We start from the raw sequence: 16524 nt of genomic DNA, 5'->3' as shown, positions 1-16524 counted from the left end.
TCTGGAGTGGCCTCAGCCAGGGCCCTGCTGGGCTGGCTCTCCTCTCCTTGCTGCTGTAGCAGTGCTGAGCCAGAAGCAGGAGCTGTAAACTTTAAAATATGGCTTTTCAGCCAGAAAACCTTTTCTTGCAGCACTGAAAGCTTTTCCTGCATTTCAAGTGAGTGGGAGATTGTTTCCCCAGTCATAAGTCTGACTCTAAATACTATAGCAACCAAAATTAGGCCATACATCATCCTAATAGTGGCTTTCAAAGAATCCTTTACAGGATCACTTCAGACCATACAAAGCAGTAAAGTTTTGGGCCCAGTCACTGAGAACAGCACCATCATATCAGAGGATGAAAGGGGTTTGGGTGGCAGGAAACAACATTGCAAAACTGCAGGAAGAACTTGGATAGGGATGTAGCAGTTCCCTATGTTTGATCTGTTGATTTGTGTGATGGTGCTTGCCATTATGGTTCCTTCTCCATGGCTTTTATCAGAACTGCATTTGCTGTGTCATTGCTTTCCCTGGAGGGAATTACAGCATTTTTGGGGTTGGAAGGGATCTTCCAAGATGGCCAAGTCCATGGAGAGCAAAGTGTGTAAGTGTAAGAGGTGTCTGTGTGCCCAGCAGCCTTGCTGGTTGCTGTGTGTTTGTTGGGCTTTTATCAGCAAGCCTGGCTGGCCTTGATGAACTTCAGGGCCTTGTGAAGGGATGTGAGTGGAGCTCACAGCTCTGAGGAGAAGTAAAAGTTCTTGCCAAAGCAGTTCATATGGCATCGCACGATTTGAAACAACATTTGGCAGCCCAGGAACCAAGGAATTGTACTTGATAAGGGTTCTCTAGAAATATTTCTTTACATAAATAGCTGATAGGCAAGTCTGCAGATAGATATGAGGTTAAGGCCAAATTTATCATACCAGCAGGCTTTGCTGGGAGTACTAAATATTGATGTTCATTGTTAGCATGTGCATCACATTATGTGCCATTCATCTCAATATAAATACTGAGGCGTCTGACAAGGCATTACTCACCATGTATAACCTGTCAGAGCATGTCACTGTAAATCATTCAGACTGTTGAAACCTCATTAATTAATGCTTAAGGTAAAAAAAACCCAACAGATTTTTATTCCTGTGTGAGGAACAAAGTTATGTTTATTCAGTGTGTTTACCTAGCGAAGTTCCCTAGTTTTATGTGGTTTTGTCCACATTTACAGTCTTAAAATGTCTTCAAAGGTGGATTTTTTAAAAAAAATTTCATAGTTGAAAATAATATATTTGATAAAAATTGATGAAAATTGTGTTCTTTTATCCTTGGGAAAAATCCTTGGGAAAAGTCAATGAAATGCTTGTAGATTTTAAGGACCAGTGCAGCCTGGCAAGGAATACCTTTAAATGTTTTAGATTACAGTGCCAATTACCCTAGATTAATAACCCTAGTGCAAATAGCCCTATATTTTTGGTCCACAGACAACTTTTCTGGTAAAGAGTAGAACTTTATATTAAATATCTGTGTAACATCTCCTGGGTCCTGCTTATAAGCAGGCTCTTTGCTGCTGCCTGGGTGATGAGAGTTTTCTCTCTGGTGAGGCTCATGTACCAGCATAGGAAGGCAGGGGTAGAGCTGTTCTGCTTCAGTGACTTGATTTTAGTCATTTGATACAACTTCTCTTCCTTCTCCAACTTGGTTTTTTGTACACATGAAGCTGAAGTCAATTGGCTATAAAAGGTTATCAAACACTGGCTAATCTATCCAGTAGGCATAATTAGAACTTGGAAGGAATCTTGTGAAAGCAGTAGCAATCCTGGAGAAGATAATTAAAGCTGAAATATGAATATAGTAACAACCCCCAGGAGGGGAAAAATCAATGACATTATTGCATTAAAAGAAAGATTTTTGAGCCTTTACTCAGATACCCTTTGTGTTCTCAATTGCACAACCTCCACCTGAATCTTATTTTTTTGAAGTTAACTAGTAGGAGATTCTCAGAGGTAACAACTAGTGAATTGTGATAATAGATTTTTTTTTAAAGAAGGAAAAACTTCTTTCCACTGGAGATGCAGGAGCTGGGAAGCCCAAGTGTCAGCTCCCTTGTGCGGAGGTGCAGCAGGAGTGGATCTACAGCATTGGCAGAGTTCCAGCAGTGTAAATAAGGGCAGAACAAAGTGTTGGTAGGGTAACTCATCCCTTGGCAATACCCTGCTCCTGCTGCACCAGAGGGGCCCTGGCCAGGCCATACCAGTCCCTGTGCAGCCCCACACAGGACCTGTGCCAGGGAGCCAGGCTGGTCTCACAGGCCCAGCCTGATCCCATCCAGGTCTGTCACCTGCACATCTCATTGCCCCTGTGGACATCCCTAGAAACAAGCCAAATGTTACTTCCAGATACTCCAGGAAGTCTGAAGCTAATAATTTTGCTTTGTTTCATTAGCCCAGCTGTAATGTAGCAGAGCTAATGCAGTCATATCCCAGTTAAGGTACCAAGCAGCTTTAGCTGCTTATCTGCCATGGAAAGAACCGCATTCACTTTTGCGATGAAAATTAAATGTGGAAATAATTCCCTTTTCCTTTTTGGAATATTACTATGCTATTAAATAGGCTTAAGACCATTAAAGAGTAATGATATGAAGCTGCATGCATCATTATTTTAAAGGAGATTGAATGAAAATATACTGTCTATCTGTTCCAGCCCTTGCCTAATCCTCAGTTTAATAGAGATTTGTAAGGGCCATGATGCACAGCCATTTAGTAATGAAGCAGTCTTCAGTTTCTAAAGCAGGATGTTTAGTACCTACACTACAAATGAAGTAAGCATAAAAGACATCAAAGATCCTGTTTTGTCAGTCTCAGTAACTTTAAGGTTTTTGTTAATGTAGTCATACCTAGAGAAATGAAATGCAAAATAATAGTAGATTCTTTGCTCTCAGCTACTTAATGTAGCAGCTGGTTACAACTGATTTCTGTAGTTACCTGTACTCATGAATTGCTTTTGGCTCCACTGCCCTGCTTTGAGCAGGCTGGGGCTGGTGCAGCATCTGCTGGCTTCCCTGTTGTACCAGTGGGGAGATGAAACAGCAAAGCTGAACATCAGGTTTTCACTCCTAAATCCCATGTGGTAACTCAGGGTACTGAATCTGCATCTTCAAAGTGTGTCAGCTGAGTTTGGACTCTTAGCTGTGGTTCTGAAATTTAAGGTTTATAAATATTTGTCACTGCTGAATGAATGACAAGATTAGAGCTTAGGTCATCATCTCCTACTTTTGCTGTACTTGTCTGAGTTGGAAGTTGTGTGTGTGTTTGTGGGAATCAAACAGCTTCATTAATCCGTGAAAGGAAAAAAATAACCCAAAGATCCTTCAATACAACACTAATTTTATGTGAAGGAAACTGACCTACACTGTCACTTGTCAGTCCATTTAATGTACAAGAGCTGCCTTTTGTCACAGGACAAAGAAGTTGGTGAGGCTGGGGGGAATCATGGTCCCTTGGCCCTGCAGATCTGCTGCCTCTCCTGTGCCCTGGCTCCCCCAGCTCATCCTCCCCTGCCAGGCTTTGGGCCAGAGATCCCACAGCTCCTGGGGCACACCAGGGGAAAGTGGTGGGACAAACGTCCACAAAAGTTTATAGTCTTCCTTCTGGTACATGTGCATTGCTTGGCCTGGTTTATATTTTTCTAAATCTCCATGGAGGCTTGGATCAAGCCTTCGCTTAGAAAATAGTGCAGTTTCCTTAGGGTGGCTGAAAACCTGGTAGAGATTCCTTCTCTGCTCCTGTTCTGAGAGAAAATTATGCACCTGCCCACAAACACAGAGAGCTCTCTGAAGGGCTGCACCTCAACTCACTGTTGTGAAAAACCCTTTAGCAGTGTGAATATTCTGTGCAAACCATGGCAAGGCAGGTCCTGCCCTGTGACAGAGAGGGCTGGGAAGATGCATCCATGGCTGAAGTGCCTGCAGTTCCCCCAGCCTGTGGGTTTGAGCCCTGGAGAGAGCTGGGAGGATTTGGGCTTTTTTAGGACATTGCATTTCCAATTTGTTTTGATTTAGAAGTAGAACTAGATTATATCAGTAGGAAATCTTCACATCTGAGTTTCCTTCTTTCAAAATAAGGGCTGAAATGGAAAAGGAGATATTGCCAAATAACTGGAACATGTATTCAGAATAAAATATTAATACAAGGAAGAAATGGGGGTCTGTGCTTAATAAAAATGTGATTGTATGCTTGATAGCAATTATGTAGGTTCAAATATTGTGCTTTTCTTCAAATCTTGGTTATAAAGCCAAAATATATAATTAATGATTCGATAAATAATGCATTTATAACTTTAAGGTATGAAATAAAATCCCCTTGCTTGTTTTTTATAGGTGGGCCCTTTAAGAAAAGTCTTTCTGGGCATTGGGTCTTATCATGAGACACAAAGAAAAGATCAAGAGGCTGAAATCTATGATAAATTGACAGGGAAGTTCCTGCTTGGAGAATGCAATGTGTTTGAAGTTTTTACAGATCCCAACTTTCCTTTTACCACAAAGGGATAAAAAAGTGATTGCAAGATGAAAGGACCTTGTTGACTGTGCAAACCCATGCTAGAATGCAATTTAATCTCTTTCAGTCACCATTTCTGCTTCTGAACAGGTTAAAACAGAAACCCATTATATTTGATTGCTGCATGAAATAAATTGGTGGACTCAGACTCACTGGGAGCAGACCAGCTGCCCATTATATGAAAACCACCCTTACAGGTGACTCTCAATTGATACTTTTGTGAGCTGTCTCAGCTTGACAGTGAGTCTAAAGCAGATAAGAAGTGAAGGTTGCCTTTATCAAGGGACTATTTCTGTCTCTGTTATGTTGGTTTCATGGATCTCGTTAATCTCCACTGATGTCCTAATTCACCGTGACATATCTGGGGCAGTCCTATCCTACAGGGTCCAGTGCAAAGTGTAACAGTGGGCACCAGGAGGTATTTCCATGGATGCTCATCCGTAAAAGGTACAACTTCAGTGAGTTGTCATAGCTTGAAAAGCCTCATTCATGTTGTTCTTGAGGTAGATTGACAAGTGGTTTGGCTTAAGAAAAATACTACAGTCAGTGTAAGGCAAAACCAAAATAAAGAGCATCCTCTCTTTTTTTCTTTACCCTTTGGCCTTCCTCCTTTCCCTTAATGTTTGGATTTTTTTCAACTCCTTTTCCTTTCCAAAAGCTCTGTTACATTTAGTACAAGTAGTTTGTTCTTTATATTACCAGTTGGCACTGGTAGCAACACCTTTAGCCATGTAAGCCAGTTATATTTATTAATCTTTCCAAACTTTCAAACTTGCAAAAGCAGCCAGATAGCACTTCTGGAAATTCATCATCTCCACCCTTCACATGTTCATGGTAGTTAATATTATTTCATTCTATAAAATTAATATTCTCAGGTTTGTTCCTCAATTCACACATTTATCAATGAATGTTGGGAATTTCTTTCCTATTTATCAGGATTTCCTGATAGCAGTAATATGTCCAAAAAAGGATACAAACCCAGAGTTTATTAGTCTTAGTCTTGCAGATTCCTCTACTGCTTTACATCATTTGTGTTATTGATAAATAACTGCTCAGTTTTATAGCAGGGTGGTAGACCCTCCTATACACTTTAAAGATTTTAATCTGCCTTCCAACACCAAATGGCACTAAAACATTGAGGCAGAACAATTAAATGAAAGTGGCCACACCAATTATCAGTAAAAAAATGATGGGGGAGCACAAAGGGCAGAAGAGGAGGCAGATTTGCAGGTTTGCCCTGGCAAAGCTTCTTCCAGGCCCGCTGGGGAGAATTGCCCGTTCCTCCTGGGGGCAGAGGAAAGGTGGGCCCTGCTGGAGCTTGGCTCTCTGGGTGTTTGCTGCTGCAGTGGAGCTGCTCCTGCGAGGCCTTGTTACACAAAACCAGTTCTCCAAGCCTAGAAGCACAAGCAGGGCTTAAGTCACTTTTTCTTTGTTAACAAGAACTGATGAGACAAAGTGAAGTATAGGTGCATCTGGGAGTCAACTGCCTAAGAATGCTTCATCTAAAGAGACACAAAGGTGCTGCAGATGTGCTCTCTCTTTAGAACAACATCTTGCTTCTAACAGTTCAGTTTGGAATCTTGAGTAGGTCAGGAAGATGTCTTTAAAGGTGCAAAGCTGAGACCAGTATTCACAGCTGAAGCGCTCTCTAAAAATTTCACTCCTGCTCAACTCATCTCTCAAATTGAATTTCAATGCCTACTTGAAGGAAAAAAGAAAGCAGTCTTTAGCTGAAATTATTTGTGGAAGTGAATACAAGCAAGAATTCAGCTGCTGAGGAAAACCATTTCTTTCTCCTCTCTTACTTAGAAAGAGGATTCTTGCTGAGGTGAACAACTAACTAACAGGGGATCTGATCAATAAAGCTTTTGCCTACCATGAAAATAGAAGACTAAACACAAACTGTTTATTGTGTGATTGTAAAAGGAAATGGGTGTTGAATGTCTCATTAAGAACTGCTTGGAGAACAGAGCCCCATTGTGCTAGGGCACTGTACAAACAAATACTGCAGGGGACAGTGCCTTCTTTGAAAAGTTTATCCTCTCACAGGGAGCCAAGAGGATGGAAATATGCTTTGAGAGGTTAGTCTTCAAAAACCTAACATGCAGGCCATGTAATCAAACACCCACTGGGTTATTCATTGATTGTTAGTCATTCACAGTTGACTCTCAATGACAAACAAACTTATTTTCATCATATCCCTTCATTTGTATTCATGGACGTTGGGCATCTGTGAAAGGGAGATAAATGTGAAAGCTGCATTGTGCTGCAGCCTTCCTGCTCTCCCGGTGGGATGCAGCAGTGGGATCATGCCTGCCTGCTGGAGCCTGGCAGTGAGGAACCTCCCAGTCCCACTACCAGGGAGCAGCACAGCCTGCCCCTCCCTGCATTCAGATTGTCACCAGGGCACCAATTACTCCTAAGATACAGGAGAGAAGTTAATTTTTCAGTTCAAGCTTGAAACGTTTTGCTGTGTTATGATAATGTGATGACAATAGGTAGAAGCCCAGTTTTTCTTTCTATAGAAATCAAATAGGAAGAAAATGTCAGCAGTGTGGAGGTCTTCAGTATAATTTTTGTGATCCTTATCTGGGGTCGTGAATGGCACAGATGTAAAATGAGCATAAAAATAAAGTAGAAAGCAGAAAAATATCTGCAGTGTAGATGGAGAGGATAGAGGAAGGCAAAGGAGTGGATAAAAAAGAATAATAAGCATTACTACACAGAGAAAGCTTTGTTTTTGAGACAGGACATTGGGCTATGGGTGACTTGACCTCAGCTGTTGCCTGTGTTAAAAGATAATGAAATACAATAATATTTGTCTATGAATTATGCTAATGTCTACATTTACTCCAGCTAAAATTAAGAAATTGGTATAGCTGAGGGTTCAAGTCTGTAATGGTGTTTACAAAGGAGGGCAGATTACAGATGGAGAGTAAAACATGTTTTGATGTTTCCAGCTGTTCATATTGCATTGCATGATTTGGAACAAAAATTGGCAGCTCAGGAACCAAGGAATTGGTTTCTTCTCTTAAGGAACTGCAAGTCATTCAAGACATGTCTTTAGAGCAACAGTATATCCAGAATTGCATCTTTATTTGGGATCCTTACATTTCTTTTTAGGCTCGTATTTCCATCAGACTTCTCCCTGAAGTCAGTGGAAATGGTGACTGCACACAGCCTTTGGGATGGCACTGAAAGGACTCCTCATATTTTACCTGTCAGAAATCCATGGCATAGCTTTGCATTTAGATTGGGAGCTTTTTTTCAGAATTTCTTTGGAGGACTTAAATTTCTGAGAGACAAATGGACTTGAAGGAACATAAGAGCAGAAGAGCAAACAGTTTGTAAAGTGGTGCTTTAGTGCCTTATGTTGCATGTTTTTATGAAGCTATATAAAGTATTGTGATCTTCATCCAGCCTTGAGTTCTTGAGCATGCCAGCAAATGAGACGATATTGTGTTAATGTTGGAAGTGGTGTGACTGTCTAGGCAATGAAGTGGATTTCCCTAAACTTTGTACCAGAAGGGTTTGGCTAAATACAGTTCTAGGGACAGGCTTAAAAGCCTTTTTGTTACTTCTGGATGTAAAGAAGAAAGAGTTAAGGTACAAGAAAAGTCTTAGCTGATCAATGTGTGTATTTACATCTTAATTTTTATATAAAGTGCTGAGGTCATGAGTTAAGTTATAAATGATTTAATGCACAAAACTCTTGTATAAGCTTTGTTAATTTAAAAGAAGCCTGTTCCCCAAAGCAATACTTGATGCAGACAAATGTTTCTATGTGTTTCCATGAGAGTGGTCCAGAGAATCCCTGCCTCTGTGCTGCCACTGTTCCAATGACCTTGAGTTCCTGCTCAGTGTATTCTGGCTACTCAGGGAGGGGTGGGTGAAGGGTGTGTTGTGTCTGAGAGCAGGGAAATCCTGCTGGGGAGATGTGACCCTCCACTTCTCCTCACCAGGTTTGTGTATGGCTCCCTTCCTTTTCACATCTAATTGATGCACGGTTGCTCCAGTGACCTCCCAGCACTGTTAAGATTTGTGAATTGTCAGAGTTAATGAATTCTCACAAAACCTGATGTGTCCACTTGGGAACAAACATTCCTGTCTGCCTTCATGCTGCTGGAAAGAGGCAAAAGCTGTTGCAAATGGTGTGGGGAGAAAGGGAACTGCTTGAGCCCTGGTAACACCTGCTGGGTCCCACATTTCTGGCTCTGCTGAGTGGTTTCACAGTCAGGATAAGTTATTCTTCTGACAGAGGTATTTATACACTCTGTGACTCAGCTGTCTTCTGAGGGATGGCAGCTTGCCTGCCTGAGAAACAAACTTTGTCCTGCCACTTGTGTTGTTTTTGCTTTAAAATATTCATTCCATGATGTTAGATCAGTGATGGAAGTGCTATAAGCACCAAAACAGCGAAGAAAAAAAAAGTGTGGAAATTGTTTTATGTTAATCATAAACTGAAAACATGGTCAAAAGTTATTTGCTCTTGGTGTTTTCCTTCCTAGTGTCAATAACAAAAGACTTCTGCTGTAGGAGGATTCAAAAATAGGGAGTCAATATTTCCTCTTGAGCCTGAACCTCATTTTACATCTGCAGAGTTTCTGTCTGGGTACAGTAAATTCAGTGGGTGCTGTAAAATGGTTCCTAATTTATAATAACAATGAAAATGCAGGATCAGTTCTTCCTTTGTTGCCATGCATTATGAAATTATTTTATTTTGTGTGAGACACAGGTAGAGCTTCATGAGATGTTCCTGGGATTTTTGGATGGGCTGATTGCTTGAGGGGCAAAATTTAATCTGGGAAGGATATTCCCATTGTTTTTGGGAGAACTCAGTTTGTGTTTGTATTACAGGACTTCACCCTGGGTTTTGTGATGTCATTTTGCTATGTGTTTTCATGCATTTGTATGCAGTAAAGTTGTTCTTGTATTTTGGTTTTTGGGTGGTTTTTTTCTGGGGGGCAGGGGGGACGACAGTAATTCTCCCTATATTCTGTGGCCTTTTTCTATTCTGTAACAGTAATTGTTTTGTATTTCCCTGGGGCAATGAGCCATTCCAGTGGTGGGAGATAACGTTTTTTTCTTTGCAGTGAATTATGTGTATGAAAAGGCAGAGTATGTGGATTGGGTTTTAACCTTCATTGCTGTTGGTTTTCACCTTTTTCAATCTTCTTTTCACACTGTCTTTTTTAACCTAGTTTCTAGTGATTTTGTGCTGTTGCCTTTGTTTCTGCTGCCAGATAACGGAAGCTTAGCTGTGTCAGATGTTTGCATGCCCTTCCTTTAATCCAAGTAAATTCATCTTTATGAATTCAAAATCATCTTTATTCATATTGTCCTTGTTGTTAATTTAAACCAGAAATCCCTTACCAGTGTAGCAGTGCATTCAAGTGAGAATTCAGAATACTTAAAGCCTGATTATTTTGGTGTCATAGTGTGCTCAAATAGCAATGCCTGGAGCCTCTTGGCTATAATACCTGTTACTGGGAGGGAAAATTGTGGCAGGTGCAGAGGATGCTCACCTTTGACTGCAGCTAAACTTGCCAGTCTATTTGATCTTCAGCTCAACCTTTTTTTTAAGTAGATCCTTTGGTGAGAAGAAGCTAATTGCTCACCAAGGGTGCTCTTTTAGCTCGCTTCAAGTTTCTGCCTAGCACGGGATTGTTGCAGGTTCTTTGTGCTCTCTGGATCCCAATAATCTCCCATGTTATGAATGCAGAATGTGTGGGAGAGGAAATCCTGTGCAGAGGGGGATGGATGCTGATCACCCATGTGTGAGTGATGACCTTGTGTCCTGGAGGGGGGACTCTCTTAACCTTTATTTTACCTTAGAGCTGGGGAAATATTGCTGCTTGTAATCAGGTTTCTTCTACTGCACAGGAAATGCTGAGAAACATGAGAAACAGGTTTCTCTCTTTTCTGGATTTGGTGTGCTGTTTGTGCCTCATGTCCTTGAGAAGGACATTTACTTCTCATGGCGACAGTGTAGGTGGCTGTGGGTGGCTTCAAACAATACCAAAAGATCAAAAGGGACATTTCACTTGGGCTAGATTTGACTGGAAAAGTCAGGATAATTCTAATGTTTCACAGGCACAAAATATTTGACAAGCTGTGGGTTTCAGTTACACAGACACTAATGTCAAATAAGCAATTATACAGAAGTCAATTTTCTCCTGTAAATTTGTAACACAGTAGAACATTATGCATAATTGTGTTACATATTGTTTTAAGGATGAAACTCATATTCCAGGCTCCATTAGCTTTCAGAGTCTTTGAGATATATCTGTTGAATATATCCTAAAAAGTTAGAGACAAGATTATCATTGATTTTTATTTACAACAAGAGATTTAGTGGAGAATTGATGCTGCAGTTTCAGTTCTATTTCTTTAAATACCTGTTATCTTAAATTTTGATATCTCTATCCTCAAGATCCTTGCTTTCCAGCAGTCATGATTCTGGGTATAGTTTGCCTCAGTTAACAGTGACTCAGCCATTGCTACTCCTGGGTCCCAGCTCTGCCCTATTGCCAGAGGTTACAGCTTGTGCAGCAGAGATGCTGGAGACAAATCTCTGGTTCTGTCTTGCCCCTAGATTCACAGTCTGACATTTTAATGTGAATGGCAGTTTAAATATCCTAGGCCATGAACTGCAGTGACTGAGAAAAGGGCCCATGGGACAGTGATCTGAATGTTAGAGTAGCTTAAAATCAATTTAGTCACCTGGAATCCCATTAGCCCTTTTCTCCAGGCAACTTTGGACCAAACACTGAGCTTGTTCTGTCCTTATCTGCACTAAATGTCTACTGTTTGTACACACATAATGATTATTATCTAGAGTTAGAAAGTTGCCTTGGATATGTGTCTGTCTCAGAGGTGTTCTGAAAGAGATGACCATTGGAAAAGACTCTAAAGATCAGCTGATCATCTGATATCAGATTACATATAAAGTTATTATTCTTCTGTATTATGAAAAGCTGCTCAGGTGTGTGGTCTCAACTTTCTTAGGTCTCCAGCTGGAAAATTTCTTGTACTGTTTGGAGATGGGATGGTGGCTCTGTTTCCCTGTGTGCTTTGTACTTAATGTAGTGGTATTTCTATTAGACACATAAATTCTAAACTAGGAAGAATCTTATTTCTAGGTGGTGTTAAATGCAGATAGTGCTGCTCTGAATCAACAGGATTAATCAATTCTTTCTGTCTGTTAGGTTCTCTAATTTCTGTTTTTCTGAAATGTTTTGTTTTGCTAACACATTGTGCCAATTTAGGTTTGTGGTTCTGGGTTAGAAATGGGGCTCCCTCTGTTCCCATCAGCTCTTCAGCTTTTGAAAACCAAAAGCCTTTGATATTGCTCTCTTTTTAAGCCAATTTCTTAATAAGAATAATACAATATAAATTGGTGGCAAAAATAACCTTCTGAAATGTGGTTCAGAAATGCAATTCTGAATGTCAAAGTACTGGTAGGAGCACCAGTAGATTCAGAGTAGAAAAATTACTAATCCTATTTCAATGCAGAATTATGGTTTAATGAGATACTTTCCACAATTGTTGGATAATACAAAAGAAATTAATATAAAAGAAATAGAAGACTAGTATTCCTGCTTACCTTTATAGAGGTATGTATCTAATTTTCAAAAAAAGTCATGACCAACCTATGGAAGCTGCAGTACAGCTACAATAATACAAGACAAATTGCCTGATCCCCATGGATTGATGTATTTACTGCTCTGAAGCCTTGCCCTACCTCCATTACAGTCCAGCATGGCAGCTGATAATGGGAAAGACATGGTAACAAAATGTTTTCTAGTGCTTTATGATATTCAGAATTTCTGTATTGTTGTAATACTGATTTTGTTGATACATGCTGTGAGGACTGACTTGATATTTTTCTTTCTCTGTCTCAATCACGCTGTAAATTGAGGAAGCACAGTAATTTTCAGAAATGGATACGATTCAATAGCAGCAAAAGCATGTTCTCCATTTGCTCTGTGATGAAAAGCTATAGAAGAATCCCTCTGTAACAGGCTACTGACCCTTATAAAATGTTTTTCTACAAGTATACTCATTATCAGCCACTGTCAAAGAAACAAATTCTTTCCTCTCGAGGTGAGGTGCTCTGAATGACAAGCACAAGAGAAATAATACAGCAATTTGTTGATTTAAGGTGTGGGAAGTTGATTCACAGTTTACAGAAACAGCAGTGATTGTCAGGCTACCAATAAGGGATTTTTTGACTTCAGATAAAGGGATGCTTTTGACATATTTTGCACTAGACTTTATTAAATAGAGGTACAAAAATGAACATCTAATTTGTGTTGTTGAAAGTGTGGTGTTTGCATATACAGTTGTAATATTTGAAATGTCTCTTTATTCTACAGACAAATTTACAGATCCTGCTGGGCCACTATCCTGTGGTGGTAACAATGCTGACAATGACACCAAGGTACTGAATGCTTCCCCTTTACTTGCATTGCCTTCTGCAAAAGTATTACATGTATTCAGCACAGACCACATTGACTCATACAATTCATCTCTTTTCACTCCTTTATTAGTATTTTTGCCCTTTCAGAAGGTTGAACAACCCTATTAACAGCATTTGGAATTCTCCTTGAAGCTCATTCTCAAAGTCTTGCTCTTGTAGGGGTTGTGTTTGTAGGGCTACCCTAGGGCTGGGAGATCTTGTGCTGCATCCTTCAACCTCCTGTTCTGCACAGGGTACACGGTAATGAGAGACTGGATCTGGAGGGAAGGGGAGACTGAGAAGAAAAAACTGTTCTTTCCTGTGTGGCAGCTCTCTGACTTAGCTGCTGGGCTCCCAGGAAGATGTAAGGAGCGCTTGGTTCCTGCAGACACAAAGCACAGCTTGGGAAATGTCAGGCACTCCTCCTGGCTCCCGCTGAGCACCAACCACAGCAGGCAGGCAGCCCCTGGAATTTGCTTCCCTTTGAGTCCCCAGCTGAAGCAGACACTGTGAGCATCCCTCCCAGGCACAGCACTGAAAGTGCAGGTGTGTGTTTCTTGAAGACTCGATAGAAAATGTTTGCTCTGTTTCAGTTACTGCAGGGGTAGCAGTTCACTCACATCCTAAAACTGCCCTTAAGGAAAGGTATAAGTCAATGTTATTTCAGGCAGAATAAAAGGTAGGGTGTGTTAATAGAATAACAATGATGGAAGCACTGAGAGGCTGCCTTATGGCCTGAGATGACTTTGTTGCAGCAAAGCAGGACCAGCATTTGATCAAACCATTAACTTCTTGTTTCCAAAGGTGGTCTCTGTGCCCACATGCTTTTTGTGTGTGCCTCACCTGCCCATTCTCACAGCTGGTGGCCATGCTGGCCAGCTGAACTGTGCAGGTCCCCAGCAGGAGCTGCCAGGCCCTTGCAGTGACACTCTGAGTGCCTGAATGTCCACAGGGGCTCTGCTGTGGGGAGGCCTGACTGCAGTTTTTTTACCACAACCTGGAATAATGTTAAATACACAGCTTAGTGTATGGTAATGAGGTAAAAGACTGAAAGATTCTCAAACTTGCCATAAATTGTGTCTCAAAGTTGCCCCTTGTATTTTACATTCAAGAGCTGTAAAGTAAGAAGAGATAGAAGGAGAAATTTCAGTATGGATAGCTCTGCTAATTGAGCTAATAACACCTTCCAGGGAAAATGACAGATAAAAAGCACAACAGGATTGAATTTCTGCTGGTTCCTAGAACAAAATTCAAAGAGCAGTTTTTTTCTAGGAAGTATATTCATTCCTTTCTTTGTGTTTTCCTATTCTTAGTTCTGTACCTAAAATAGTAATGCCAGGAGATGTAGGAAAAGTGAGATTGTGATAGGAATCCTGAACTGCTTTTTAGATAAATACTAATAAGTAATCAGGTTTCAAGCAGATTAGTCAGTAGTTCCAAACATTTCCAGCATGAGATATGTGTGTGTGTTCCTAAAAGTTTGCTGGTCACATGGAGGAGGATCTTGACAGTTTTTCAGATAAATAGAGAAAAGTAAAAACATAAATCCTGTAAAGCAGAAATGGTTTGGCCATTGGAGCTATCACAACTGCCTTGATGGTGATGGGCTGGGACTGCCCCAGGGCAGGAGTGGGAATGGAGCTGCAGGAAGGGTGAGCAAACTCCCCAGCAGGTGCAGGCTGGCATTTCCCTGTGAGGCTGAGCCCTGATTGTTTCCCTGATGGGAAACTTTACCTGATGATCTCCATGCACAGAGCTGCCTCTGAGCTGTCTCTCTGCCTTCATGCCATTATTCCAGATTAATTACTGCTCTTTCCTAAATGCTCAGTATACTGACATCACAGGAAAAGCAAGGGGCTGGTGGTTTTCTTACCACTGTGTTGTTCCTTGAGAGGAGGAATCTTGTTCCTTTATTTTAAATTTTCCTAGGAAAAGCATTTGTGATATCAGGATTGCTTTGTGGATCTCTGAGGTCTGGCAAGAGAGACCTCCTGGGATGGATGGATGGATGGATGGATGGATGGATGGATGGATGGATGGATGGATGGATGGATGGATGGATGGATGGATGGATGGATGGCAGGAGAGAAGTGGTGTAAGACAAACTCCAGGAGCAGACACACCCAGAGCTTGAGCTGGGGGCACAGATGGCAGTGGGAGAAGGAAGATGAGATTGCTGCAGGCAGACAAAGGGAATGTGAGCTGGGTTAGTCACAGCAGGTGTGTGGAAAGCAAAGGGGAAAGGAGGCATCTCTGCAAGGACAGAGTGGTGGGAAGGGAGGCAGGATTTGTTTTGAAATCAGAAGATTTGTGTTTTGTATCTGGAGAGTTGTGTTGTTCTTATTTAGGATTCTGTGTTCTTTTAAACAGCTTTGGAGACTGAAGCCTTTGTGTGCTCCTGGCATGGTGTCCCTGAAGGCTGCTCCCTCTGGCTGGCTCCAGGGCTGCCTGCTGGGCTGCTGTGTCCTCTCCCTGGCTTCCCAGCTCTCACCTGCATCCCCACTGGAGTTTCTAATCTAGCACCAGCAAAACCATTACTAGAGCTTGCCATGCCATCACACTCAGTCCTTAACATTACAAGACAGGACCTGTGGATGCCCCCAGCTGGTGCAATATTCCAAGTGGACGGCAGATCCTGGTCTTTTCTTTAGGAAACCCAAGCAATCTCCTCCCTGGGTTGATCCCTGTTAATGCTCAGTGTTGCTAGAGGAACAAGCAGTTACTTGAATCTCCTAAGAAATAATTTTAGCCCTGAAATGTTTTTATTTATGTTCATTTTCTTTGATTTAGCTGGGCCAGATAATGTTCATATCTTAGTATTTCCTTCTTGCAGCTAAGTGGGGAGTTGCTAGAGATTGAGAGAGGATAAATATTCATGTAAATCTTAACTAAAGCTTTCAACAGTTATTGCAACCAAGAGTATGCTTTTCTTATATCTTATGTTACTTAGGTATTTGGTATGTTACTGTGACAAGATCACAAACCCATGTTAGAGCACAAACCATACATACCAATGGCCTGTTGGGTCAGGGTTAGTGCAGTGGGATAAGAGTTACAGGTGGAATTTGATACATGGAAAGAAATAGAGCTCTGGATGATGACCAATGAATGGATCAATGCCTGCTTTCTGATGGGTGCTTCCCTGCCTCTGGCTGCTCCTGTCCTGTGAGGATGCTGTGACAGCCAGAACTGACCTCAGGCCATGTTCTGCAGGGAGTGCTGAGTGCTGCAGAGCAGGGCTGGTATTGCTGCAGAGGAAAATGAAAGCAGACTGCTTTCATTTGGAGCATTGGCAGAGGCAGTGTCCATGCTGGGGGGTAACTGTCCTGAGAAATCAGGTATATCAAGGCAGCTTTGGGACCTCTTTCTGTCCTAAGCCCTCTGAACTCTTACTGTGACTTATTGAGGTCTGTTATTTGTGCACTTCACAGGCTTGCTGCGAAATTTATTAGGCTGAATTTTGAATGCAGAGAAAAGTTGCTTTCAAAAGAGAAAGAAAGATGGTTTGCAGGGCTGCCTACAGATTTAAGATATGCA

This window comes from Ammospiza nelsoni, chromosome 17 (genome assembly GCF_027579445.1).
Source record: "Ammospiza nelsoni isolate bAmmNel1 chromosome 17, bAmmNel1.pri, whole genome shotgun sequence".
Lineage (NCBI taxonomy): Eukaryota > Metazoa > Chordata > Aves > Passeriformes > Passerellidae > Ammospiza > Ammospiza nelsoni.
This window is presented reverse-complemented; position numbering follows the sequence as displayed.